Source organism: Chlorocebus sabaeus, chromosome 24, assembly GCF_047675955.1.
Source record: "Chlorocebus sabaeus isolate Y175 chromosome 24, mChlSab1.0.hap1, whole genome shotgun sequence".
Classification (NCBI taxonomy): domain Eukaryota; kingdom Metazoa; phylum Chordata; class Mammalia; order Primates; family Cercopithecidae; genus Chlorocebus; species Chlorocebus sabaeus.
The window spans coordinates 60,655,011-60,681,992 of NC_132927.1; positions in this window are offsets into that span (position 1 = coordinate 60,655,011).

Below are 26,982 nucleotides of genomic sequence, written 5' to 3' on the forward strand. Positions count from 1 at the left end.
CACCTAATAAATATCTACAGAACATCCAGCAAGCATATACCTTCTTCTCATCTGCACATGGAACATATTCTAAGATCAACCACATGCTCAGTAATAAAGCAAGTCTCAATAAATTCAAAGTAATTACTATCATATCAAACACATTTTTGGAACACAGTACAATAAAAATATAAACTAATATCTAAAAAATGTAAAACAAATACATGGAAACTAAACAACTCAGCTCCTGAAGAACTCCTGGCTGAATGTTGAAATTAAGGCAGAAATCAAAAAATTGTTTGAAATTATTGAAATACAGATCCAAGTTACCAAAATCTCTGGTGACACAGCTAAAGCACTAGTAAGAGGAAAGTTCATAGCTTTAAATACCTTCATCAACAAGTTAGAATTATCTCCAATTAACAACTTTGCAAAAGATCAATATCACCAAGATTTGTTTTTTCAAAAAACAACCTAATTGATAGACTGCTAGCTAGATTAACAAAGAAAGAAAAAATAGAAACAAATACAATCAGAAATGACAAAGATTAAATTACAAATGAACCCACAGAGATGCAATCATCAGGAAATACTATTCTATGCACACAAATTTGAAAATATGAAGAAAATGGATAAATTCCTGGAAACACAACTCCAAACATTGAATCAGGAAGAGATTAAAACTGAATAGACCAATATGGGTCTCTGAAATTAAATCAATAGCAATAATTTTTTTAAAAAACCCAACCAACCAAAAAAAGCCCTGGGCCACATGGATTCACAGCCCAATTTTACCTGATATAGAAAGATTAACTGATACAAATCTTACTGAAACTATTCCCAAAAATAAAGGAGAAATTAATTCTCCCTAATGCATTCTATGAAGCCAGTACCATTCTAATACCAAGATCTGGCAGAGACATGATTAAGAAAGAACACTTCAGGTCATTATCCCTGAAGAACGACCACAAAAGTACTCATCAAAATACTAGCAAACTGAATTCTGCAGAATGTCAAAAAGTAGGCTTTATTCCTGGGATGCAAGGTTGGTCTCACATATGTAAATCAGTAGATGTGATTAACCATGTAAACAGAATTAAAAGCAGCAACCACATTATCACCCCAATAAATACAGAAAATGCTTTCAAGAAAATCCAACATCGTTTTATGATTAAAAACTCTCAACAGACGAAGTGTTGAGGGAACATGCTTGAAAATAATATAAATCATCTATGACAAACCCACAGGTAACATAAGACTGAATAAGCAAAAGCTGGAATCATACCTCTTGAGATCCAGATCAAGAAAAGGATGCCCATTCTCTCCACTCTTATTCAGCATAGTACTGGAAGTCCTAGCCAGAGAAATTAAGCAAGAAAAATAAATAAATGGCCTTCAAACAGTAATATAAGAAGTCGAAATATCTCTTTTCTCTGACATTATAATTCTATAATTAGAAAACCTTCAAGATTCTGTCAAAAGCTGCTAAATTGATAAATAATTTTAACAAGGTTTCAGGATATAAATGCAATGTACAAAATTTAGTAGAATTTATATATACCAATAATAGCCATGCTGAGAGCCAAATCAAGAGCACAATCCCATTTATAATAGTCACCAAGGAAATGAAATATGTAAGAATGTAGCTAACCAAGGAGGTGAATGATCTGTACAAGGAGAACTACAAAACACTGCTGAAATAAATCAGAGGTGACACAAATAAATGGAAAAACATTCTATGCTCATGGACTACAAGAATCAATATTGTTAAAATGGCCATATTGCCCAAAGCAATTGACAGATTCAATGCTATTCCTACCAAACTACCAATGTCATTCTTTACAGAATAATAAAAAAAAAAATTCTAAAATGTATATGAAACCAAAAAGAGCTTAAATAGCCAAAGCAATCCTAGCAAAAAGAACAAAGCCAGAGACATCACACTTCCTGACTTCAAACTATACTATAAGAGTACAGTAATCAAAAAACCATGGTACTGGAACAAAAACAGACACTTAGACAAATGGAACAGGATAGAGAATCCAGAAATAAAGCCACACACTTACAACCATCTGATCTTTGACAAGGTTAACAAAAATAAGTAATGGGGCAAGGAATCCCTATTCAATAAATGGTGCTGGGATAATTGGCTAGCCATATGCAGAAGAATAAAACTAGATCCTTACCTTTCACCTTGTACAAAAATTAACTCAAGATGGATTAAATATTTTAATGTAAGATCTCAAAAACTATAAAAATACTAGAAGGAACCCTAAAAAATATCCTTCTCGAAATTGGCCTCTGCAAATAACTTATGGCTACGTCTCCAAAAGCATTTGCAACAAAAACAAAAATTGGTAAGTGAGACATAATTAAACTAAAGAGCTTCTGAACAGCAAAAGTAACTATCAACAGAGTAAACAGACATCTTACAGAATGGGAGAAGATATTTGAAAACTATGCATCTGACAAAGGCCTAATATCCAGGATCTATAAGTAACTTAAATCAGCAAGCAAAAAACAATTAACCCCTTTAAAAAAAAAAAAAAACGGGCAAGGAAATTGAATATGCACTTCTCAAAAGAAGTCATACAGATGGCCAGAAACATATGAAAAAAAAAAAAAAGCTCATCATCAATAATCATTAAAGAAGTGAAAATCAAAACCACAATGAGGCCAGGCACAGTGGCTCATGCCTGTAATCCCAGCACTTTGAGAGGTCAAAGCAAACAGATCACTTGAGCTTAGGAGTTTGAGACCGGCCTGGAGAACATGGTGAAACTCTGTCTCTACAAAAAATACAAAATTAGTTGGGCATGGTGGCACACACTTTTAGTCCCAGCTACTTGGGAGGCTGAGGTGGGAGAATCACCTGAGCCCAAGCGGCAAAGTTTGCGGTGAGTTGAGATCATACTATTGCACTCCATGCTGGGCAACAGAGTGAGAACCTGTCTCAAAAACACAGCAATAAATAAATAAACCAAAACCAAAACAAACAAAATAACACAAAACACAATGAGATACCATCTCACACCAATCAGAATGACTATTAATAAAAAATCAAAAAACAGCATATGCTGGCAAGGCTATGGAAAAAAGGGAACATTTATAGAACATTTATACACTGTTAGAGGGAATGTAAACATTTTAAGTCACTGTGGAAAGCAGTTTGGAGATTTCTTAAAGAACTTAAAACAGACCTACTTTTCGATCCAGCAATTCCATTACTGTGTATATACCCAAAGGGAAAAAAAATCATTATACCAAAAGATACATGCACCTGTATATTTTATCATGCTATTCATAGTAGCAAAGACATGGAATCAACCTAGGTGTCCATGAGTGGTGGACTGGATGAAGAATATGTGGTACATACATGCCACATAATACCATGCAGCCATAAGAAAGAATGAAATTTTGTCCTTTGAAGCAACATGGATGTGGTGGAGCCCATAATCCTAAGTGAATTAATGCAGGAGCAGAAAATCAAATACTGCATGTTCTCACTTATAAGCAGGAACTCACGTGGACATAAACATGGGAATAATAGACACTAGCAACTACTAGAGAGGGCAGGGAAGAAGGGGAACATGGGTTATGTTCACTACCTGTGTGCAATATACGCATATAGCAAACCTGCACATGTATCTAACATCAACATTGAAATTTTAAAAATAGGACATTTCAATACAAAATTAGATTTAAAAGTAATTACGGTTAGTGAAAATAAGTCACAACCATTTGGAAACGTGAAAAATGCTGACAAATATCACAAATACAGAAATTCCTCTTAAGATGAGTACTTACTGTAGGCCCTAATTTAATATGACTGATGTCTTTATAAAAAGAGGAGATTAGAAAACAGAGTGAGAGATATCAGACAAGCTCCCACAGAGAACAAGGACCAAGTGAGGACACGGTGAGGCGGTATCCATTTGCAAGCCAAGGAGAAAGCCCTCATTAGAAGCCAACCCCACTGACACCTTAATTTTGGACTTCTAGGTCCCCAAACCATGACAAAATAAATGTTTGTTATTTAAGCTACCCAGTCTGTGGTCTTTCTTATGGCAATTCTAGCACATTCATAAACCACACCTATACCCCAATAAGCCCCACTGCCACTCCACTTGCTACCTGATGGGAAATGAAGTATTACAGGAAAGAAGTGGCAGTAGAAAAAAAAAAAAGTCCTGTTAAGAATTGTTTTAAGATACCTTACAGTTGTAAATTTTCAGAAATATATTGACAGTATGTACACAATTCCTTCCAAGGGTCATGGAAGTAATCCATGCAAGTTAAGGGTCCTGGAAGTTCAATACCAGCTCTTTTGTGAATATGCTACCTACTCTATCATATGAAGATGCTTCACGTTGCCAAATCAAAATTTCAATGTATTAAATTACTTAAAGTCATCCAATTAAAAGATATTACAACTTCAAATTACCACTGAAAAATATATACTATGTCTTTATAACTGGCAAATAATTTTGAACATTTGCACTGAAGGAGATGGACATATTTTGTCATTTTATCAGTAGGCTATCCAAACAAAATGGCAGACAGATACAAGCTAACAAAGTATACTCTTACTCTAGGTCAATGCCAGTATAAGAAAAATTACAAATGAAAATCATAAAATGGCACTAAAACTGAGTGGAAGTATTAAGTTATAATATAGTTCATCAAGAGGATCCAAAATATGATTATAACATTTTAAAATAATCATCAAAGTAGAAAAGGTAAATTAAAAACAAATAATTATAAAGGGAAATTTGTGGTCCTTGGATCTACTATATTCCATTTGACAAACATTATCCTGGATTTTGTTTCTCTACTTTTCTTTTCTAGGCATAACTGATTTGTAATATTCCTTCCTGCTGATAGCTTTTAAATATTGAAATTTTGTTCATGTGGCATTTAGGACAAGTCCAAACACCTGGATAATTAAATCCAGAAAGATCATGAAAGCATGTTTACTCAGCTTTACTTTAAGTTACTAAATTTGTCAGCTTTCCTGGAAAGATATATCAGGGATGAGTACTACTACAATTATAATCTGCAAATATTTATAAATGTGTTGTTTGTAGAACACAGTGTTGTTTTTGTAATACTGAGAAAAATTAAGTTGGATTAAAGCTAACAGTGCTTAATAGGCTGAGTAGATCCCATAGAGATTGTGTTTCTATATGAGACAAAATTAATGATGTCCAAGAATTAAAAAAATGTGCTCATCATTACACCCGAGCCCATCATGAGCATATGGCAGTACAGTGGACATTACCAACATCTACATTTCTGAAGAATAGACAAAAATAATGGACTTATAACATTGTAAGTCATATATATTTATTTGTTACACAAAATAAAAATATTACAGATTATTGTAATGTTAAACTCTGAATATTATTGTCTTTTTGTAGTTTTTACATTGGTATAGATCTACTTATATATTCAATTAATATTCATTACTGTGTATACATTATTCCATTTTCACACTGCTATGAAGAACTACCTGAGACTGGGTAATTTATAAAGAAAAGAGGTTTAATTGACTCATAGTTCCACGTGGCTGGGGAGGCCTCAGGAAACTTATAATCATAGCAGAAGATGAAGAGGAAGCAAGGCACATCTTACATGGCAGCAGGAGGAAAAAGAGTGAAGAAAGTCATTCACTTTTAAACCATCAGATCACTCGCTATCACAAGAACAGCATGGGGAAAACTTTCCCCGTAATCCAATCACCTCCCACCAGGTCCCTCCCTCGACACATGAGGATTACAATTTCAGATGAGGTTTGGGAGGGGACATATCATTCCACTCCTGGTCCCTCCCAAATCTCATGTCCTTTCACATTTCTAAACCAATCATGACTTCCCAAAAGTCTCCTAAAGTCTTAGCTCATTCCAGCATTAAATCAAAAGTCCAAGTCCAAAGTCTCATCTGAGACATGACATATCAGGATATATGTTTTAAAAATACAAACATAAAGATGATACGATAGTAAAAATACATGCATCACAGTTTTCCTCTATTGTCAATACTCAGTGGATGGCTGAGGACCAATGAGTTTAACAGCTTTGGTAATACTCCTTGCTTAAGAAATGTTCTTAAGCTGAGCACTGTGGTGCCTGCCTATAGTCTCAGCTACTCAGGAGGCTGAAGAAAGGGGATTACTTGAGCCCATAAGTTTCGCTTGTAGTGTGCAGTGATTGTGTCTATGAACAGCCGTTGCTAGCAACACTCCATTTCTTAAAAAACAAAAAACAGAAATAAAGAATGAAATATTCTTTAAAATCTCAATTAAGGAAATGCAACCACTTTCAGATAAAACTATCTAATCAGACACATACTTTCATTAAAGATATTTTTCACAGTTAATATGTATTTGATGAAATGCAAAGTATCTCACGTAATATCCTCAAAAGCCAGATATACATAGTTTTCTTTCTCAGCTCTCTCTTTTCCACCCTTCTGCCATCTCTTTCTCTCAGCTCTTTTTTCTTAAGAACTTTACAAAAAGAGAAAATGGAATGGAACATTTAATATGGAAAAATATAATCCAAATCAGAAAATACTGCTCCAAGTGAAATGGTGCCCAAGAATAATGGATACTTGGTTACTTTCAAACTTGTCTGAGTGTTTTAGAATTATTGACCTTGGTGGCTTCAGCAGTCATAGTCCCACTGCTAGATTCTTGAACAAATAGATCCATCCTTGACAACATCTGCATAGCTTCCTGGAGCACTTTGTTGAGAATGGTTAGGCAGGACTGTATCACATTGAAGGAAGAAGCTCTATGATCTTCTAGCGATGTTTTCCATGGGTACTGGACAGAAGAGTTATGTGTTTACTTGTCTACCAACAGGAGATAATTTTTTTTTGCCTACTTCACATTGATATTCTAAGAAGTAAATGAACTAAAACGTGATCATAACAGCAATCTACCTTTAAATATACAGACAGTACTATTTGCAAATCTCTTTTACTTCTAAAATCCTTAGCCAAGGACACTGAATTTACCATATGTATCCTGAAAATGAGAACAACTAAGACAAGCCACAGTGTTAATGATTAGAAACTGAAACTTGCCTTTGTATTTGTCAGATTTTGTGATTGCTCATAGAAGGAAAAACCTAACTATAATGACAGCACATGAGAGTGAAGCTATCCAGCTTTCCCACCGTGTTGTTCTGTCAAGGAACCTCGATCTCATTCAGATAATAATCATGGACATTCATTCCCTCTGTAAGTGTGCTCGAACCCATAGAGAGAGGATTCCTATGCCTTAAATTGTAAAGCAAATGATTCTCTCCATGTAGCCCTGAATATAGTACACGCAATTCTCCACAATGGCAATTTTCTTGCCCACTAAGGAGCAAATGCCAGCGATGTTCAATCACGTTTGAACAAAAATTTTATTTTTGCAGAAGTAGAACAGAACTTAACATTTTCCCCTATAAATGAAGCTATTGTTTTTATAGCACTAGAATTTGAAAAACCAAAAGAAAATCATGTTGTATGTGCCATCAAGGATTCCATTGTGGCCACATAGCCTCACATGATCTCCTTCTTAATCCTCTCTTTCAGCAACCCTCAAGAAAAAAAATGTCTACAATTCTGACACTCATTTAATTGGATGAATTATCTTATTGGATTAAATGTACTTAACTTATTTTGAATTTGTTGGCATCTAATATTTCCCAGTTGATATAAGTTTCCTGAGAGCAAGGCTATTATTATTCATTTCTGCCTCATTTTATTTTAACCTATTAATTCACTCAGAGACAACTACAAAATAAACAATGATTCATTTGTTTTTTCAACAAGTGTGTTCTGATAGTCCACTATTTGTGCAAAGTGCTGAGGATACAGTGGTAAATATAATAAATACAGCCCATAACTTCACAGAGGTTATGCCCTTACAGATGCTATGCAGGTATGGGGATGGACATCATTTAAAATGAGGCTGAATTAGAAGATGATTTTTAGACAGATGTCCTAAGCTAAGATTATAAACACAAAATAGAGTTAAGAGGACTAAAAATACAGAAGGCATATTTGATGGTTAACTTTAGGTGTAAACTTGGTTGAATTGAAAGATGCCTAGATAGCTGGTAAAGTATTGTTCCCGGGTGTGTCTGTGAGGGTGTTGCCAGAGGAGATTAACATTTGAGTCAGTGAACTGGGGAGGAAGACCCACCCTCAATGTGGGTGGGCATCCTCCAATCAACTGCCAGTGCTGCTAAAACAAAGCAGGCAGAAGAAGATGGGATAAATTGGCTTGCTGAGTCTTCTGGCTTTTATCTTTCTCTCATGCTGGATGCCTCCTGCCCTTGGACATAAGACTCCAGGCTCTTCAGCCTTTGGACTCTTCGATTTACACCATTGGCTTGCGGGGGGCTCTCAGGCCTTCAACTGCAGACAGAAGGCTGCACTTTCTTTTCTACTCTTGAGGCTTTTGGACTCGGACTGAGCCACTACTGGCTTCCTTTCTCCTCAGCTTGCGGACAGCCTATCGTGGAACTTCAGCTTGTGATAATGTATGTCAATTCTCCTTAACAAACTCCCTGTCGTATATACATCTATCCTATTAGTCTGTCCCTCTGGAGAACCCTGACGAATACAGTACATATTTTGTGAGAAGGAAACATCGTATAAAGACAAGTAGACATAAAACACCAGGTATTCAGGCAACCTTATACACCTGGAGGAATAAAATGTCTATGAGGGAAAAATGCCAGGATACACTGCTGACCAGAGCCAGTGAGGGCTAAAGAGTGGGATCTGGCACCAACAGCTAGAGCATTGTCTCACAGGATACTGGACTTGGACAGTGATAGGCTGAGATCAAAATGAGACATAGGATACTGGATTTGGATACTGGACTTGGACTTGGACAGGATACTGAGATCAAATGAGACACCTCTACAAGCTGATCTGAGCACAGACAAAATTAAAGAAGACTATAAAAACCACAAAGAAGACCAAATGTTACTTCCTAATTAACCTGAATGAGTACTTGTTTGTCCTTTTTTTTTTTTTGTTACTAGTTATAGCTTTAGCCCTCTTTTCTTCTTCCCTCTACCTAGGTGGATTGTTAAGATATTATGTCAACAAGTTATCTTTGCTTTTTGACAGCATTCTGTCTGGAATAGACTCTTCTTCCTTGAAGCTTTCTTCAAATCACATAACACAAGCCCAAATCCTATAACCAGCCTATTCTACTACTCTCATACATAGACAGTCCAGTGGTCCCATGGTGTGTGTCCTCTCTTGTTGCAATGAGTAATTGAACTAACTCTGTTTGACTATAGCTGTATTCTTGGTTGTCTTTGGCTGCTGAACATGATATGGTCAACACAATTGATTGGCACCTGTTGGTGGGTGGACGTTAGCCAATGATGGAAGACATTAGGAGGACTCCCAGATTTCCTGGGGCACTTTTAGTGTTACTGTTCTCCAGGATTCAGCATAAAGACAGCACAAAATGTTTAAGGGTATAGAGGAAAAACGAGGAAGAGAAAACTTTTTTTGATTTTTAAGCATTTGTGTGATATGCAAACAGTGATATACAACAGGTGTTGGAGGGTCAGTATAAAATAATAATCAAGTAGATGTGATATCAAATTGCAGTCCTATAATTCCAAGAGAAGAATAAAGTTTATTTCCATTGGTCTTAAATACTTCTATCTTAATGCCAAGGGCTGAAAAAATGAGGACTATTTACTTAAATGATGCAGCTATAGTCACAGTGAAAATAAGGAGTATGGCTATGACAGATGGCTGGGGAATTAAAACTTTACATGATAAAGTAACATCTTTTCATTTAAAGCCCATTGATTTTTAAACTGTTTTTAATAATGGCCCCTGCAATTTTACAGATATTCTTTCAGAAAGAGCTTGAACACAGAGACTTAGAATAACCAGAGAAAGACAAACATTATGCTCATAATCAGAAGAAATGAGGAAGAGTAAATGTAAAGACAGAAATAGAGGGACTTCAATATGGTTGAATAAATACATCTGGGACTTCCTCTTCCACAAAGAACCATAAAAGTGAGCATATAATCACACTTCAAATAGATCATCTAAGATATAATACTGGAATTCAACAGAGAAATGAAAGAAAACACAAAAAACAAGGAAGGAGAAGGACGTGAGGCAGCCTGCTCAACAGGGACTAGCTGTGAACCTAAAGTGGCTCTGGGGAAAGAGTGAATGAGAGAATCTCAGTGGTCCACATTTCCACCATATACTTCTGCAGGCCTAGCCATGGTAGATCCCCTTGACCCTTGTGTGCCCTGAGGTTAACATAGGGAACTGCCTAGAGACAGTACAAAGGCATTGCTCCAGAGAGGAAGCTCACATTGGGTCCCACACATCCCTGAGTTCTACGCAACTACAGCACAGTGCCATTTTAAGGGCAAAGCACTCACCAGACTGAATTCTGCACTAGGAGACCAACGGTCGCTGCACCTTAACACCCTTGGAGCCCCATTGACATTCCCCACTTGCAGCCACTTCTGTTGCCAGCAGCTGCCACCAGGACCAATGTAAAAGCCATGAACAGCAACCCTGCATCTCCCTAGCAGAGGGGTGTACATGACAAAGAGCTGCCTCACTTGCAGCCACTACTGCTGTTGAATGCTGCTGACTGTTGTTGTTGCTGCTGCTGCTGCTGGGACTGAAGAACAAGTCACTGGAAGTGACACTATCCTTGCAGCAGAGAGACAACTGCATTTTGACATGCTCTGAGGGCAAATGTTACTGCCTACAGCTGCTCCTCTTGTGGGCTACTGCAATCAGGGCCAAACCATGAGTAAAATGTGAACCCCCAGCTTCCTGCCTAACACTGCTGCCACTGAAAGCAATTTCACCCTCCCCAGTGGCAGGTCTACATTGCAGATGCTAATTCCCCCATCTGAGCATTCTGCTAGCAGATTGGAAATCATCCCATTCCTTTCCTACCCCAGCCAGCACCAGTACACACCACGAGGCTGGAGGTGTAGTGAGAGAAAGTCTGCCAAGCCAGACTCTGTCCCCCACACCCCTGCCCAATACCTGAGCATGCTCTTTGAGGTATGGAGATGCCCAGTCCAGTTCACCACCTTTGAAACCTGAACACTTCTCCCAGAAGCCTGAAGTAGGGCCCACCTGACCTCTTGTTATCACCATAGATGATACTTTCTCACTTGTTCCATCTGCCGGCCCGGGAACTGGCTCATTTAGCCTGTCAAAAGCACTGCCAAAACCAACACCAACACAGTCCACCTGGGACCCAGAGGGCTATTTGGCCACTTCTGCTGCTATCACCTACACCATGCCTCCTGCCCAGAGGCTCAAGATACAGTTCCCCCCACTGACCCACTGCTGTCAGTTCCTGCACCTAAGAAAGCCACTTGGAGGCCCAAGAATCATTCTTCCTGAACCACTAACACCAGTGCTAGTGTACAATACTCTAGGGTTCAAGGAAAAGCACACTCAGCCCACTACTCACACAACTGGTGACCAAAGACTGATTAACCTGACATCCCAATCTCCAGGAAAATTTCACCACAGCCTTCAATAACAACCATACCTGAGCCACTGAGGAAGTTGCAGGTACCACTAACCTGTTTTATAGCAGAAGAAATCATATGAAGACTACAATACTGTACACACTGAGAATCAAACCCAAAGTGTCTGACCCAGCCAACACCATAGATACATTATTAAGAAAAAGTCTTCCTTCATGAAAACAAATTCAAAAAATAGAAAGAAGCAACTGTTACAATGTGCAGATATCAATGTTAGAACACAAGAAACGTGAAAAAGGAAGAAAATATAGCATCTCCAAAAACAAAATAATAATTCCACAGCAACAGATTCCAATCAGAAAGAAATTTGCAAAATCCTGGAAAAGTAATTCAAAGTATATATATTAAAGAAGCCCTGTGAGAGAGAAGAGAATACTAAAAAAAAAAAAAAAAAAAGCAAAAAAAAAGTATCAAAACTTGAGGGAATACATGATCACTATACCAACCCTATAAGAAATGGTTCAAAGAGTTCACAACCTGAAGTGAAAGGATAATACATACCATCATAAAAACACATGAAACACATAAAAACCATTGGTAGAAAAGAGTCAAATAAAATCAGAAATAATAAGAATGTATTACAACTGATAGCACAAAAATGCAAAAGGTCATCACAGATTTTTATGAACAACTATACATTAAGAAACTGGAAAAGCAACAGAAAATTGATAAGCTTCTGGACATATGCAATGTACCAGGATTGAATCACAAAGAAATAGAAAACCTGCACAGACCAGGAATGAAAAAAGACTCAAATATTTCAAATATTACACTAGGGAAAGCCACCAAATCAAAATGATAAACAATAAGAAAGACACAAAAGATAAATCAAAATGATAAACAATAAGAAAGGCACAAAGATACACAAAATAACTAGACATAATTAATAAAATGACAGAAATAAGCCCTAACACATAAATAATAACTTAAAATATAAATATATTACATTTTTCACTTAAAAGATACAGACTGGCGGAATGGATTTAAATAATAAAAACATGACTCAACTATATGCTGCTTACAAGAAACTCACCTCACCTAAGTGAGTGAGACTGAGTATAAAAGGATGGAAAAAGATATTCTATGCACACAAAAATGAAAAACAAACAGAAGTAGCTTTACCTATACCAGATAAAATAAACTTTAGGTCAAAACAGTAAAAATAGACAAAGAATGTCATTGTATGCAGCAAGACAGTTCTAAATATATATGTTCCTAACACTGGAACACACATATATATACAGTAAATATTATTAAATCTAAAGGAAAAGACAGACTTAAATACAGTAATATTTTGTACTTCAACACCCTGTTCTTAGCATTAGACAAATCACTTAGATATGAATTTCTAAGAAACTTTGGATTTAGACTAGACATTAAACCAAATAAACCAAACAGACATTTACAGAACATTTCATCCAACAGCTACAGAATATACAATTTTCTCATAAGCACATGGAACATTCTTCAGGATGGAACATATATTAGGACACAAAACAAAATTTTTAAAACTGAAATCATATCAAGCATCTTCTCAGATGACAATGGAATAAAACTAGAAATCAATTATAAGAGGAACTCTGGAAACTGTACAAAAATGTGAAAATTAAACAATAAGCTCCTGAATGACTATTGGGTCAAGGAAGAAATTAAAAAGGAAATCAGAAGCTTATTGAAACAACTGAAAATAGAAATACAACAAACCAAAACCAATGGGATACAGAAAAAGCAGTAATAAGAGGTGTGTTTATAGCAATAAAGGCTTATGTCAAAAAAGTAGAAAGATTTCAAGTAAGCAATCTAATGAGGTACCTGAACAAACTGAAAGAAAAAAAAAATCAAACCCAGAATTAGTAAAATAAGTAATAATGAGAAGAGCAGAACCAAATGACGTGGAGGATAACAAGGTCAATAAAACAGAAGTTGGTTTCTTGAAAAGATAAACAAAATCAATAAACTACTAACTATACCAACCAAGAAAAAAAAAAGAGAGAAAAGCATCAAATAAAAAAATAAAAGTAAAAAGCAGACATTAAAACTGAAATCACAAAAATACAAAAGGTCATCACAGATTATTATGAACAACTGTACCCTAAGAAACTGGAAAACCTAGAGAAAATTGATAAATTCCTCGATATAAGCAATATACCAAGATTGAATCAGAAAGAAATAGAAAACCTGCACAGACCAATAATGAGTAACGAGAGTGGATTAGCAATAAAAAATCTCCCAACAAACAAAAGTGAAGGACCAGATGGTTTCAGTGCTTACTTCTACCAAATGATTAAAGAGGAAACAACATCAATTCTCCCCTTTTCAAACAATTGAAGATGAGGGAATTCTTTCTACGAAGCCACCATACACTGATATCAAAACCAGACAAAGATAAAATTAAAAAAAAATACAACTGCAAGCCAACCTCCCTTATGAAAATAGGTGCAAAAATCTTCAAAAAATACTAGCAAAATAAGCCTAACAGCACATTAAAAAAAAAAAAAAAAAAAGAAAGAAAAGAAAAGATAACACACAATGCTCCACGGAAATTTATCTCTGAGATTTAAGAAAGATATGCAAATCAATAAATGTGATACATGACATAAATAGAATACAGCATAAAAATTGTATGATCATCTCAATAGATGCAGAAATGGTATTTGATAAAATTTAACTTTCTTTTATTGGTAAAATTTTAATAAACTAGGCACAGAAGGAACATACCTCATCGAACCGAATGGGGGAAATTGAAAGCCTGTCCTCTAAGAACTGGGAAAAGACAGTCATGCCTACTTTCACCACTCCTATTTGGCAGAGTACTTGAAGTCCCAGACAGAGCAACCTAGCACAAAAAAATAAAAGTCATCCAAATTGGAGGGGGAAAAAAAAACAACTCAAATTGTCCCTTTTTTCAGATGACATAATCATATATCCAGAAAAAACTAAAGATTCCGCCAAATACATTTAGATCTGCTAAATAAAATCAGTAAAGTTGCAGGACACAAAATCAACATGCCAAAATGAATAGTGTTTGTATATACCAATAATTAACTAGCTGAGAAAGTAATCAAGAAGTCAATCCCATTTATAATAGCTATAAAACAAATACTTAGGGATAAATTTAATCAAGGAGCTAAAACACCTGTATAAAGAAAACTACAAAACACATATGAAAGAAACTTAAGAGGACACAAACAAATGAAGAAACATCCCATGCTCATACATCAGAAGAATTAATATTATTACAGTGACCATTGTGCCTAAGGTAACCTACAGATTCAATGCAAACCTTACCAAAATATCATTTTTTTACAGGGGTAGAGAAAACCTTTCTCTAATTTGTGTGAAATAAGAAATCTCAATAATCAAATCTATGCCGAGCAAAAGTAACAATGCTGATGGCATCATACTACCCAACTTCAAAATAAACTACAAGGTTATAATTACAATAACAGCATGGTACTTGTATAAAACCAAATACATCGATCAATGGAACAGAATAGAGAACTTACAAATAAATTCACATACTTACAGTCAACTGATTTTCAACAAGGGCATCAAGAATACGCACTGGGGAAGGGACACCATCGTCAATAAATGGTGCTGGGAAAATTGGATATCCACATGCAAAAGAATGAAATTGGTCCCCTGTCTCTCATTATGTACATAAATCAATTCAAAGTGGATCAAAAAACCTAAACATAAGACCTGAAACTATAAAACTACCAGAAGAAAACAGGGAAAACATTTCAGGATATTGGTATAGGTGAACATTTTGTGGCTAAGATGGCAAAAGCTGAGGCAACAAAAGCAGAAATAGACAAATAGGACTACATTAAGTGAAAAAGCTTCCGCATAGCAAAGGAAACAATCAACAAAGTGAAGATACAATGTGAGTGGGAAAAATTATTTGCAACTATTTATCCAACAAGGGACTAGTATCCAGAATAAATAAGACATTCAAACAACTCAATAGTAAAAAATACAAATAATCCCATTCAAAAGTAGGCAAAAGACATGAATAGACATTTCACAAAGGAAGACATACAAATTTTCAACAAATACACTAAAAAAGTTGTTCAGCATCACGATCAATGGGGAAATGCAAATTGAAACCACAATGAGATACTATCTCATCAAACATAAAATGGCTTATATCAAAAATACAAAAAATAACCAATGCTGGTGAGGGTGTAGAGAAAAAAAGAACTCTTATACACTGTCAGCAGGAATATAAATTAATGAAGCCACAATGGAAAACGGTATGGAGATTTCTAAAAAGAAACAAACAAACAAAATAACTAAAAATAGAACTACCCTACAATCCAGCAATCCCATTACTGGGTATTTATTCAAAAGAAAAGAAATTGGTTTATCAAAGAGATACCTACACTCACACATTTATTGCAGCAGAATTCCTGATAGCAAAAGTGTGGAACATGGAATCCACCTGAGTGTCCATCAAGAGATGAATGGATAAAGAAAAAGTGGTATGAATACACGATGGAATCTATTCAGTCATAAAAAAATGTGAAATCATATCATTTGCAACAACGTGGATGGAACTGGAGGTCTTTATGTTAAGTGAATTAAGCCAGACACAGAAAGACAATTACTGCATGTTTTCACTCATGAGGGAGCTTAAATAGTTGATGTCGTGAAGGTAGAATAGAATGATAGACAGGAGAGGCTGGAGAGGGTATATGGGTGAGAGACGTGGAGGAAAAAATGTTGGTCAATGGGTACAAATATACAGTCACAAGGGATAAGATAAGAAAAGATAGGATAAGAGTAGGGTGACTAGTCAACAACAATATATTGTATATTTCAAAGTAGCTAGAAGAGAGGACTTAAATTTTTTCCAATACATGGAAATGATAAATACTCAAGGGGATGGTGTCACAATTATCCTGACTTAGCCATTGCGCATTCTACTCATGGAACAAAATAACCCATGTACCCCATAAGTATGTAAATACTATGTATCAATTAAACAAGATAAAAATATGAGCACTGAAGTGACGCACTGAGAACACAAGGTTGTCCTGTGAACCTTGAAGAGTGACCCAGCAGTCTGCTTTTGACTATTCTTCACCCCCTCAAGGCATTGATTTGAGGTGCCTTAGAGAGGAGACCAAGTGAGTTAGCTGAGAGGTGACCTGGGAAGGTCTGGGTCAGCTTCTAGCTGCAAAGAGCCCTGGCAGTGGACAAGTTCTCCAGGAGTTTGTGGAGTAGAGGGAAGCGGGAGGAGCGGGCAGAGGGTGGCAGTGAGGGGGGCAAGACAAACAATGTTTCCAGGAAGGGGATGGTAGTGATGTCACATCTGCAAGAATTCAAACAAGGGAGAGTGTGGTGTCACCCTTAAATTTGAATACGGGGGCTTCCCAGGAGCGCGTAATAGCACCACGCTGAAGTGAGAAGATCTCACATAAGGGTGTCTTTTATCCTGAAGGAAATACAGGGAGGATCAATGGCTAAAAAATAAAGGAAGAAAAAAAAAAAAAGAAAGAAACGAGAAAGAAAAAAAGAAATAAAAGTGTATGCCCTCCCGAGAACATGACAAAAGACATTGAGGATGCAAATTGCAAAGGAAAAGGATAGTCCTATGTGCTTTAGCAATTTGGAACTTTTTTAGATTTGCCTTGTATTTTAAGAAAATTATTTTCTACAGACCCTTTCTCAATTCTGCTAGAGACTAATGTTTAAATATTAGCCATTCACAAAAAGTAAATACCAATTGATTAAAGCTTAATACACAGGAACATTTCATTTTTGAGTGGTATTCAATGCCAATTCTCAACCTCCAACTGCCCTCTTACCCATGTGAGGGGATTTTTTATAACAATTCCAATTTTACCCTCATCTATGCTTTTATTCGTTGCCCAGAAAAGTTGTATACAAAATAGTTCTACACTTGAGGGATACACAACCAGAGGAAGTAAACTCATAGTTGTATTCCGATCTAGGGTAAAGATGTGTCATTGAGCCTCTGACAAATATCACCATGTCAGACTTTCAGTGCAGCCCACCCTTCATTTTATGCTCCAAAATTCTACACACTACACCTGGAAGATCTCTGCAGTAAAACTCAAGCTCCCCCTTCACTCTTTTTATGACTCTTTAGCCTTTCTGGAGGGAAATGTCAATCAGCTGCAAGTACTATGCAATACTTTGATAAAACATATAAAGAAAAATCTAGAAAAAAGAAATTCATCTCCCTTATTTGACCAACTATTTTTTTATCCATCTGTCTTTGACACAATTCAAAATAGAATGAGACCTGAGATAAGTATTTCTAAATCTATTCACTGTTACAGAAACACACATTTTTTCCCTTCAAAAAGTTATTTGAGTTGATGAGTAAGCACACCTATTAGATAATTTTTTTGACTTCCTGAAGCAACACTTCCTGCTACATAATAGTGACACAAATAGGCCAAGCGAAGCTTTTCTAAGCTCTTTGTTCTGAGTATGGGTATGCATGTAAGTATATCTGAATTTTTGGCTGAGCTTACTCTTAAGTTTTTACAGAGTGAAGTCATTTTGGCTGCTAATTCAAAGCAAGGAAAATCTAGACTATTTTGGTTTGGGCGTGGAAGGCAAAGAGGAAACAATGTCTTTCAAGCATTTATAATACATCTTAGCAGGCAACACATTCGAGAAGATTCATAAGCATTTCTTGGATGTATAGACTAGAAATCAATCACAAAAACATATGCTGAATGTCCAAGATGTGCCAGCTGGTGTGTTTTACACTATTGGAAACATATGGTAAACATACTTTCTTCAATTAAAGAAATATACTACACTCCTTTTGTAGTATGAGCATTCATGGTATTTATGATAACTATAATTGAGCACGCATTGTGCCCACAGCACTATTCTAGTTGATCTGTTGGTGCCTCTCAGCCTCTGAGAGGTTTCTTCTACCTGAGCACTGATAGAAACAGGAGAAGGTAAATTTGTTTCTCATCAAACACAGGAGTGTGAGGGGCTCTGTCACTCCTAGAAATGTTAGCTCCAAAATGAAATGTTTTCAAATTCTTTTATTTCAGTTTCTTTAAAATTTAATTCTGCATTAAAACTATTCTATCAAATGTTAGTTTTTTTGTTTTGCTTTCACATACAAAGTTTCTTTTTCTTAGTCATTATTAAACATAATTTTTTAAAAAATATTCAAGCAAAATCAAGGCTCCTGACACTATGCCTGGTGGTTTTACATATCCCCAGTGTCTCAATTAAATGTTTCCTCATTAGAGTCTTAATTTTTTCCCACAAGTTAGATAATGAAAACTTATAAGCTTATGTGATTTGCTTAAAATTACAAAACAGGTGAGTGGAAGGCTGAGAACTAGAAATATCACCTATTGTTTTTCTACGTCATTATAGGGTAATCTGAACACAGAGAAATGAGATGAGGAAAAAATAAAAGGTGATCTGGAATGAATATCATCGTAAGTTATAATGAGCTGGAAAATTTTTCAAACTAAAATAGAAGTATAATGGCTATGATCTATTCTACTCAGACAGGAAGCCAAGATCTTTCTCACCATGAAAGGAAGATGCTTTTTGTATATAATGTTCTGATGCTTGTGTAAAATGTTTGCATGAAAATTAATACAATCTCTAAATCCCATATGTAAATATTTACATAAACGTTCAGGTAGACTGGAACTTTGTTTTATTTACTGCTGTGCCCTCCCATCTAAAGCCATGTTGAGTGATTGATTTAATGATTATTGCCTTGGTTAATAATACAACATGAGAATAACAGAGCATTTAGATAAACTTACATCCAGAAAGTAGTTTTATATTAAGGTTTCTTGTTGGTATTTTAAATATTTTTTGGTTATACATGTTCACCCATCTCTACTGTTTAAATGACTTCATCTAATCAGCATGTGTAACCAAAAGAGCTTGATTCATATTTATAATCTTATCAGAAAAAAAGTGTAAGATGTGCAAAAAAAAATCAAGTGTAAATTGACAGTAGAAAAACACATTTTCACAAGCTGTTGATTTCATGTAGATGTTTGTAATAAAAGCAGTTATCCCAAATTAAATTGCTCTCAGTATTTGCTTTTATCTAGATATCTAGGGCAGTAGTTTGAGATAAAATGCTGAGATCACTCTATCTTTTCATTGTTTTCCTCTCATCTCAACACAGTTCCATGACAGATATTTATTAAATATTGAGCCAAGAAAAGAGGACGAGACATTCTTAAGCTTCCAAGAACTACTAAGAATAACTCTAACTCACATCTAGGAGAATATGGTTTTTTAAATGTTCCTATTTAATTTTATTCCTTTAGCTTTCAGCCTCCATTTCTTCTTCCAAATTTCTTTACCCTTCTCATATTTGGTCTCATCCAAAATAATTTATCAGATTCATTTTTCCAAAATCTTGAATTTTTATGATATTTCTCACCCACAGATTTTCAATGGCTCTCCATGACTTTCACAAAGTGTTAATTTCTGAAGTCAAACATCAAAAGTCTCCCTAATTTAGTTAAAAATTATCCATGCAACTGTGGGTCCCAGAGCAGCATCATGGAGCATTCCTGGTTCACTGACCCTAGGAGGAGCCTATTATTGTGACAAAACTCCTTGTTTATTCTCACCTGTGTATTTTGTTACCTTCCAAACATCCTTCATTCTCCCCAATAAACTATCTAAATATTTCAGATCCTCTTTTAGGCTACTTTATTTTCATTATAGTCTTTTCAATCATGCCAAGTTACAGCCTTTCAAACTCTCAAAATTAATTCTCTGTAATATAATTCCCATACCCATATATCAGCACTAATAGACTACTCTGTATTGTTTTAACTTTGTGTTGATACATCTCAACACCTGTGCAAATAAACTATAGACTCTTTAAAGGAAAGGACATCTTCTTAGTGCTTTGATTTGTCATAGTATTTATTCTAATGTTATGAAGATAGTAGGTCCTTAAATGTTTGTACAAATTTGATCTTTGAAAAGACAGAATAGTATTCTGAAACATTCACCTAATCACAGAATCAACCACTGTGGCAAGATAATGATGGTGGGGAACTGGGATAGAATCAACATAGATGTTTGAGTGATGAAACTTGAATCAAGTGAAGGCAGTGGAAATCCAGAGAAGTAGAGGTTCTTGAGAGATATTCTGTAGAAATATAGTAGAAAAAGCAAATGTCTATCTATTACATTTCCAGCTATCTCATCTTAATTCCAGGAGCTTCAGTCCTAGTTGAAATAATTTTGGTCAATTTTCCTCAATAAACCACAATTTTAACTTTCCAATACAGCTGTAATATACCTAATTGACAGTATAATTTTGAGGATCCAGTGTTATAATATATGTAAAACTTTCATTATAGCATTTGACACAGCAGAAGATTGTTACAAATACTTGTTAAAGTGGGATCCTAAACTGAGGTAGCAGGTACAGATAATAAAGTCACCCAGTGACGTTTGATATTTCAAGAAATGTATGCTTCCCATTTTCTTCCTTTGTTTCCACCTTATTACTGATTCTAAATTTTAGCTAAATAAGCACATTTCTCACCTTTCTTATCTTTTAGAGCTTACATAATCTTAATTTGTATAAACAATTTCCTAAATAATCAATTTGAAATGTTTCCACTGAGAACAAACCAAGATACAAGATATAAGGGATCAGTAAAGATCATAGTAGATCAATAGATAAAAGACAGAGAGGGAAAGAGATTCTAAGATGGTGCTACATAAAGATATTTTAATGAAAAACAACTACATTTGTTTTATATTTTCAAAAGTAGAACATACACACATGGATGAGGAGGTGGGATGATTGGGATTTATAAGGTTCTGTGTGTAGTCCATACCTGGACTACAGGAGTTAAGAAGAAATTACTTAGGCAAATAGTGAGGGTACAGTAGCTTTGGTAAGGCTTTTCTCTTTAACGAAAAGCAACCCTAAATCATTTTCTAACAAAGAGCAGCCTGGAAAGCTGAGTTGCAGACATAGATAAACTGGGAGCTTGCACCAGTGAATGACGGGGTTTAAGATGGCAACTCTGGCTGGGCGCGGTGGCTCACGCCTATAATCCCAGCACTTTGGGAGGCTGCGGAGGACGGATCGCTTGAGGTTAGGAGTTCAAGACCAGCCTTGCAAACATGACAAAACCCCTTCCCTACTAAAAATACAAAAATTAGCCAGGCATGGTGGTGTGCGTCTGTAATCCCAGCTACTCGGAATGCTAAGACAGGATAATTGTTTGAACCCAGGAGGCGGGAGGTTGCAGTGAGCTGAGATCTTGCCACTGCACTCCAACCAGGGTGACAGAGTGAAACTGTCTCCAAAAAAAAAAAAAAAAAAAAAAGGATGGCAGCTTGGCAGCTCCATCTTCCCTTCTCTTTGTCAGCCACATGTACTATAAGGAGAAGACAAGATGGCACCAATCAACTGGAAAGTCCATTTGCATAAGATTAGGGTGGGGTGACCAGCCTTCCCGCGCATTATGTAAGCATCATACCTGATTGAATCAATCTGTGAGCCCTATGTAAATCAGACACTGCCTCCTTAAACATGACTATAAAATTCGGCGCATCAGCTGGGCATGGTTGCTCATGCCTCTAATCTCAGCATTTTGGAAGGCCGAGGTGGGTGGATCATTTGAGGTCAGGAGTTTGAGATCAGTCTCACCAACATGGTGAAACCCTGTCTCTACTAAAAATACAAAAATTAGCCGGGTGTGGTGGCGCATGCCTGTAGTCCCAGCTACTCAGGAGGCTGAAGCAGGGGAACTGCTTGAGCTTGAGAGGCGGAGGCTGTGGTGAGCCAAGATCATGCCACTGCACTGCAGCCTGGGAGACACAGTAAGACCCTGTCAAAATAAAATAAAATAAAATAAAATAAAACCTGGCGTATCTGCCACCTGCTGGTCCTTTCCGCTCTGAGATCCCTCTCTTTCTCTATAAAGAGAGCTGTTTCTCTTTATCCTATTCTCTTCTGCCTATTAAACCGTCACTCCTAAACTCCTCTTGTGCGTTTATGTTCTAAATTTTCCTAGCATGCAACAATGAACCCCTGGGTATACACCCCAGACAATGTAGCCACTTTAGTACTATGAAAACCCTAAGCTAAAATGAGAGGAAGGTTTTCTCTTGATGGCAATCTACAATTTAAAAAAGAGAAATTACACTAGGAGGACATTCAGAATAAGGAAGAACAGAGAGAAAGGAAAGTTCTCTCCGAGGGTCTTTTCTATCTACGGCAGTAGCTTATTCTCAGATTCTAGAGGCCACCAGTGTTAGTGCCTACCTCTCATTTTCAAAGGCAAAAATGATGAGTTGAGACTATTTTGTTTCCAATCTCCCTGACTTCCACTTCTGCTATCTTCCTCACTTTATTCTGGCTTCTGTGTCTTTTAAGGCGTCTTATGACTACAGTTGGCCTAGTGGGATGATGCAAAATAATCTCCTTATGTTAAGGTCAAATAAGTAGTCACATTTATTGCATAGGCAAAGTCCATTTTGTCAAGTATGTAAAGAGTATAACATTATCAGGATCAGAAGATCATGTGGGCCCAAATCCTCCCTATCTGGTTAGTGAAGAAGGAGGCCTGATTTTGGAGATGATAATGTGAAGGTAAAGAGTGAGGGAAGAGAAGGAGAGTGAGTTGAAAGAAGCTGGTTGGCATGTTCTCTCCCTGTGCTTCCATTTAAAGAGCAAAACCAGCCTTTAGTATTAAGGAAACATCTCTGAGGCATGGACTGCTGAGGCCTAAAGTCACAATTTTAGGATGCAGGAAAGAGTTTCTCTCTCACACTGTCTTGTCTCCCAACCTAGAGAATGGCCAGAACCCTTTGGTTTCGCTTTCTTGACAAGCATTTATTTCTCCTGTTTTTTAATTGTTGAGTTAAATGTCAGATGACATTTCATGGGGCCTGCTGTGTCAGGATGAGGTGTTTCCAAGGCAGAAGTCAGAATCCTGGAAGGTAGAGAGGATGCCAAGACAGCAGCTGGATGGAAAAACTGACCATCACTGCAGGGTCTGCAGCCAGCAAGAAGCTCAGTCAACCAGGGTAGGTGAGGGGACCCTGAGCAGGCCCTGAGTTACACTTGCAGCAAAACTCAGCTACAACTGGAACAAGGCGAGAAGCCCCTGGGGGAAAAAAAGAACTAAAACCTAGAGGATGTGCTAATTAAGAACAAGTTGTTTATGAATGTTGCAAGGATGCACTTTCTCCTCACACAGTAATTTCACATGCTGTCTCAAGAAAAGAAACAGAAAAAGGAGTGCCTATCTAAAAGACTTTTCCCCCAAAGTCTAGCTAAACATTTAATGAACAAACAGTTGAAATAATCAGAATAGATTAATTTTAAGTTAGTTTGAGGTTTTAAATAATTTGTTCTCCTGGTAATCACTGGGTAGAGGGCTTAGGACAAAAACTAGTGATTAACATGGTAAGCCTAACTCTTAGATTATCTTTAGCAGTTAGGAGTAGAAAGTGTTTTCAAAGGGCAAGGAATATCCTATCTGCAAGTTTTAGCACATTGTAGACTAATTGCTGCCACTACATTGACAGTTATAAGTTAAATATTTATTATCAGAGTTGACATAAAATGGTTCATGAACCTTATTTTCTAAGTTTTATAAATTTGATGGAGTTCCATTACAGAGGTGTTCCCCTTAGAACCAACATCAAGCAAAAAGCACCTAATTCAGAGACTGGACACAATATTAGCGGCCAATCCATGTACTCACACTCAAGGGTCTATGCTACAGACCTTTCTGGATATTGATAGCCTATGAATGTAACAGGGTTGAGTGTATAAAAGACAATTAAGTCAACCACACATCATTAATATCTTTAATTTATTAATAAGATCCCATCTTAAACATTTATTATTCTATTTTAAAGGCCACTAATTTTACCAATAAAATATCATTTCTCAATCTGCTGGCTGAAGGATTTATAATAGCTCCCTCTGAATTGTGTGCTTCCAGATAAAAAGGGAGAATTAACTGCAAAAGTGTAAATTCTTGATAAGGACAGTGACATCTTTATAATTAAAGCTCAAGATAATCAGTCTGTATGTACTATGAAACTCTGTAACATGACACATTTAAAGTAAGTTATGAATAACATCACATATAGTCTCTTAATGTGAATTAATCTGAAAATGACTAAAATTGGATGTTCTTGGAAGACCTCTGTGAAGTTCCGTTAAAAACTTAAATGTAAATTACTAGAAGTGAAGCAGTTGCAGAATGTGCAGTGTAAGATCTAAATGAATGAAAAATAAGGCAAAAGCTCTAGGCAGAAGCTTATCTTATTTTGGGAAGTGGGAAGAAAAGTAAAGGAGAACAGGGGAACAAGGAGAAATTAGTAAGGTGGTATGAAAGGAAATAATAAAAGAATGCAAGGTAGGCTAAATCCTGTAGGAGGACCTTGAAGGCCCAGGAAAAAGTTTGCATTTTGCAACAAATGTAATAGAAGAGTATTGGACATTACAAGCCAGAAATAATATAATATTATTTATATTAATAGAGGATTATTCTGGCTTCTATGGACTGTAGCAAAGTGATATTTGAAAGGGAAAAGTCAGTTAGAATTGGTTGCTGTATTCTAGTGAAGAAATAATGGCTGTGTGCAGTAGCATAGTAATAGAAGAAGTAGGAAGTAGTAATTTGATTTTGAATAAAATGTAAAACTAACATGACTTGCGGATGAATTGGATGAGGGGGCAGTAAAAATAGTAAAGGAATCAAGAATAGTTTAGTTGTGCATTTAAAAATAACTGAAAGAGTGTAACTGTATTGTTTGTAACACAAAGGATGAATGCTTCGGGTGATAGATACCCCATGTAACCTGATGAAATAATTACACATTGCATGTCTGTATCCAAATATCTCATGTAACTCATAAATATATACACCTACTACATACCCACTAAATCAAAAATAAAAGAAATTTTTTATCAATTAGATACTGAGAATAGTAAGAGACCTGTCTTATTCCTCAGTTAATGCCAGGGAATGACAGCTGAACTGTAATGGATAAAGAAGCTGTATGAAGAAGCAAAACAGATAATTTGAGTTTGGGATCTGTGCAGCTGGATGCTATTTAGAGCATTAATTGAGGCGGGATGACAGTAAAAGACACAGGGCTGGAGATAGGCAGGAATCCAGTATTTTAATTTTGACCTGTTGAGTATGAGATACCAATAACACATCTAAGTGGAGAAGCCACATATGCAATTGAATATACAAGTCAGATGCTCAGGGGAAGTGTCACAGCCAGAAATGTAAAGTAGAAGATCATGGCTTCTTGTCCACTTTGGCAAATATAAGACTTCTACCTCTAGTCAGAAAAGTCATCCAGCTTTATTTCAGGGAGACCTAAGGACATCTTACTTGAACTTACACATGGCTCTCTTAAGAGGAGATGTCTGCTCTGCTCAGTTTTTCTCTATCCCACTTTCCATTCCCATTGAAGATACATTATATGTGTTTCCAATCACCTACCAAACTGGCTCATACCCACCATGAGCATACTTTTATTCAGGTTAAATGTAGTGTCTACCCATGTTCCCAAACCTTCAGTACCAGTTATACTACAGCTTCAGGATGAAACTGTACATTGCAATCCATTACACAAGTAAATTATCACACAGAATTTTTTTTTTTACTCTATCATATTTTATTAACATATGTTGGTACATTTCTCAGCATCTTCTTTGACAATTAATAATATTATTTACTATTTACGTTTTTTTCTGCAGTTCTTTTCTCTATTAAGAATCAACTAGTGGCTTACGCCTGTAATCCCAACACTTTGGAAAGCCAAGGCGGGCAGATCACGATGTCAGGAGATCAAGACCATTCTGGCTAACACAGTGAAACCCTGTCTCTACTTAAAATACAAAAAATTAGCCGGGCACAGTGGCGGGTGCCTGTAGTCCCAGCTGCTCAGGAGGCTGGGGCAGGAGAATGGCGTGAATCTGGGAGGCGGAGCTTGCAGTGAGCCGAGATGGCACCACTGCACGCCAGCCTGGGCGACAGAGCGAGACTCCGTCTCAAAAAAGAAAAAAAAAAAAAAAAAGAATCAACTAGGATGCCCTAATCTTGCTTGGGGGAGCAAAGATAGGCCTGTTACCACATTCAATGGTTGTCTGAAAACATGAAACCTTTCTGATAATGTTTTATTATCAAAATGTTTTATTCTTTATCTTTCTCTAGTGGATATTTTGAGTACTATTATTTGTGTTTGTGTATTTATGTACTCTTGAGAAATACTGAAGTTTAATCTGTGGATATTTGTGTGAGGCCATTCTTGTGTTGCTATAAAGAAATACCCAAGACTGGGTAATTTATAAAGAAAAGATATTAAATTGACTCATGGTTCTGCCAGCCGAATATCCTATGCAGCATGGGGCCAGCATCTGCCTGGCTTCTGG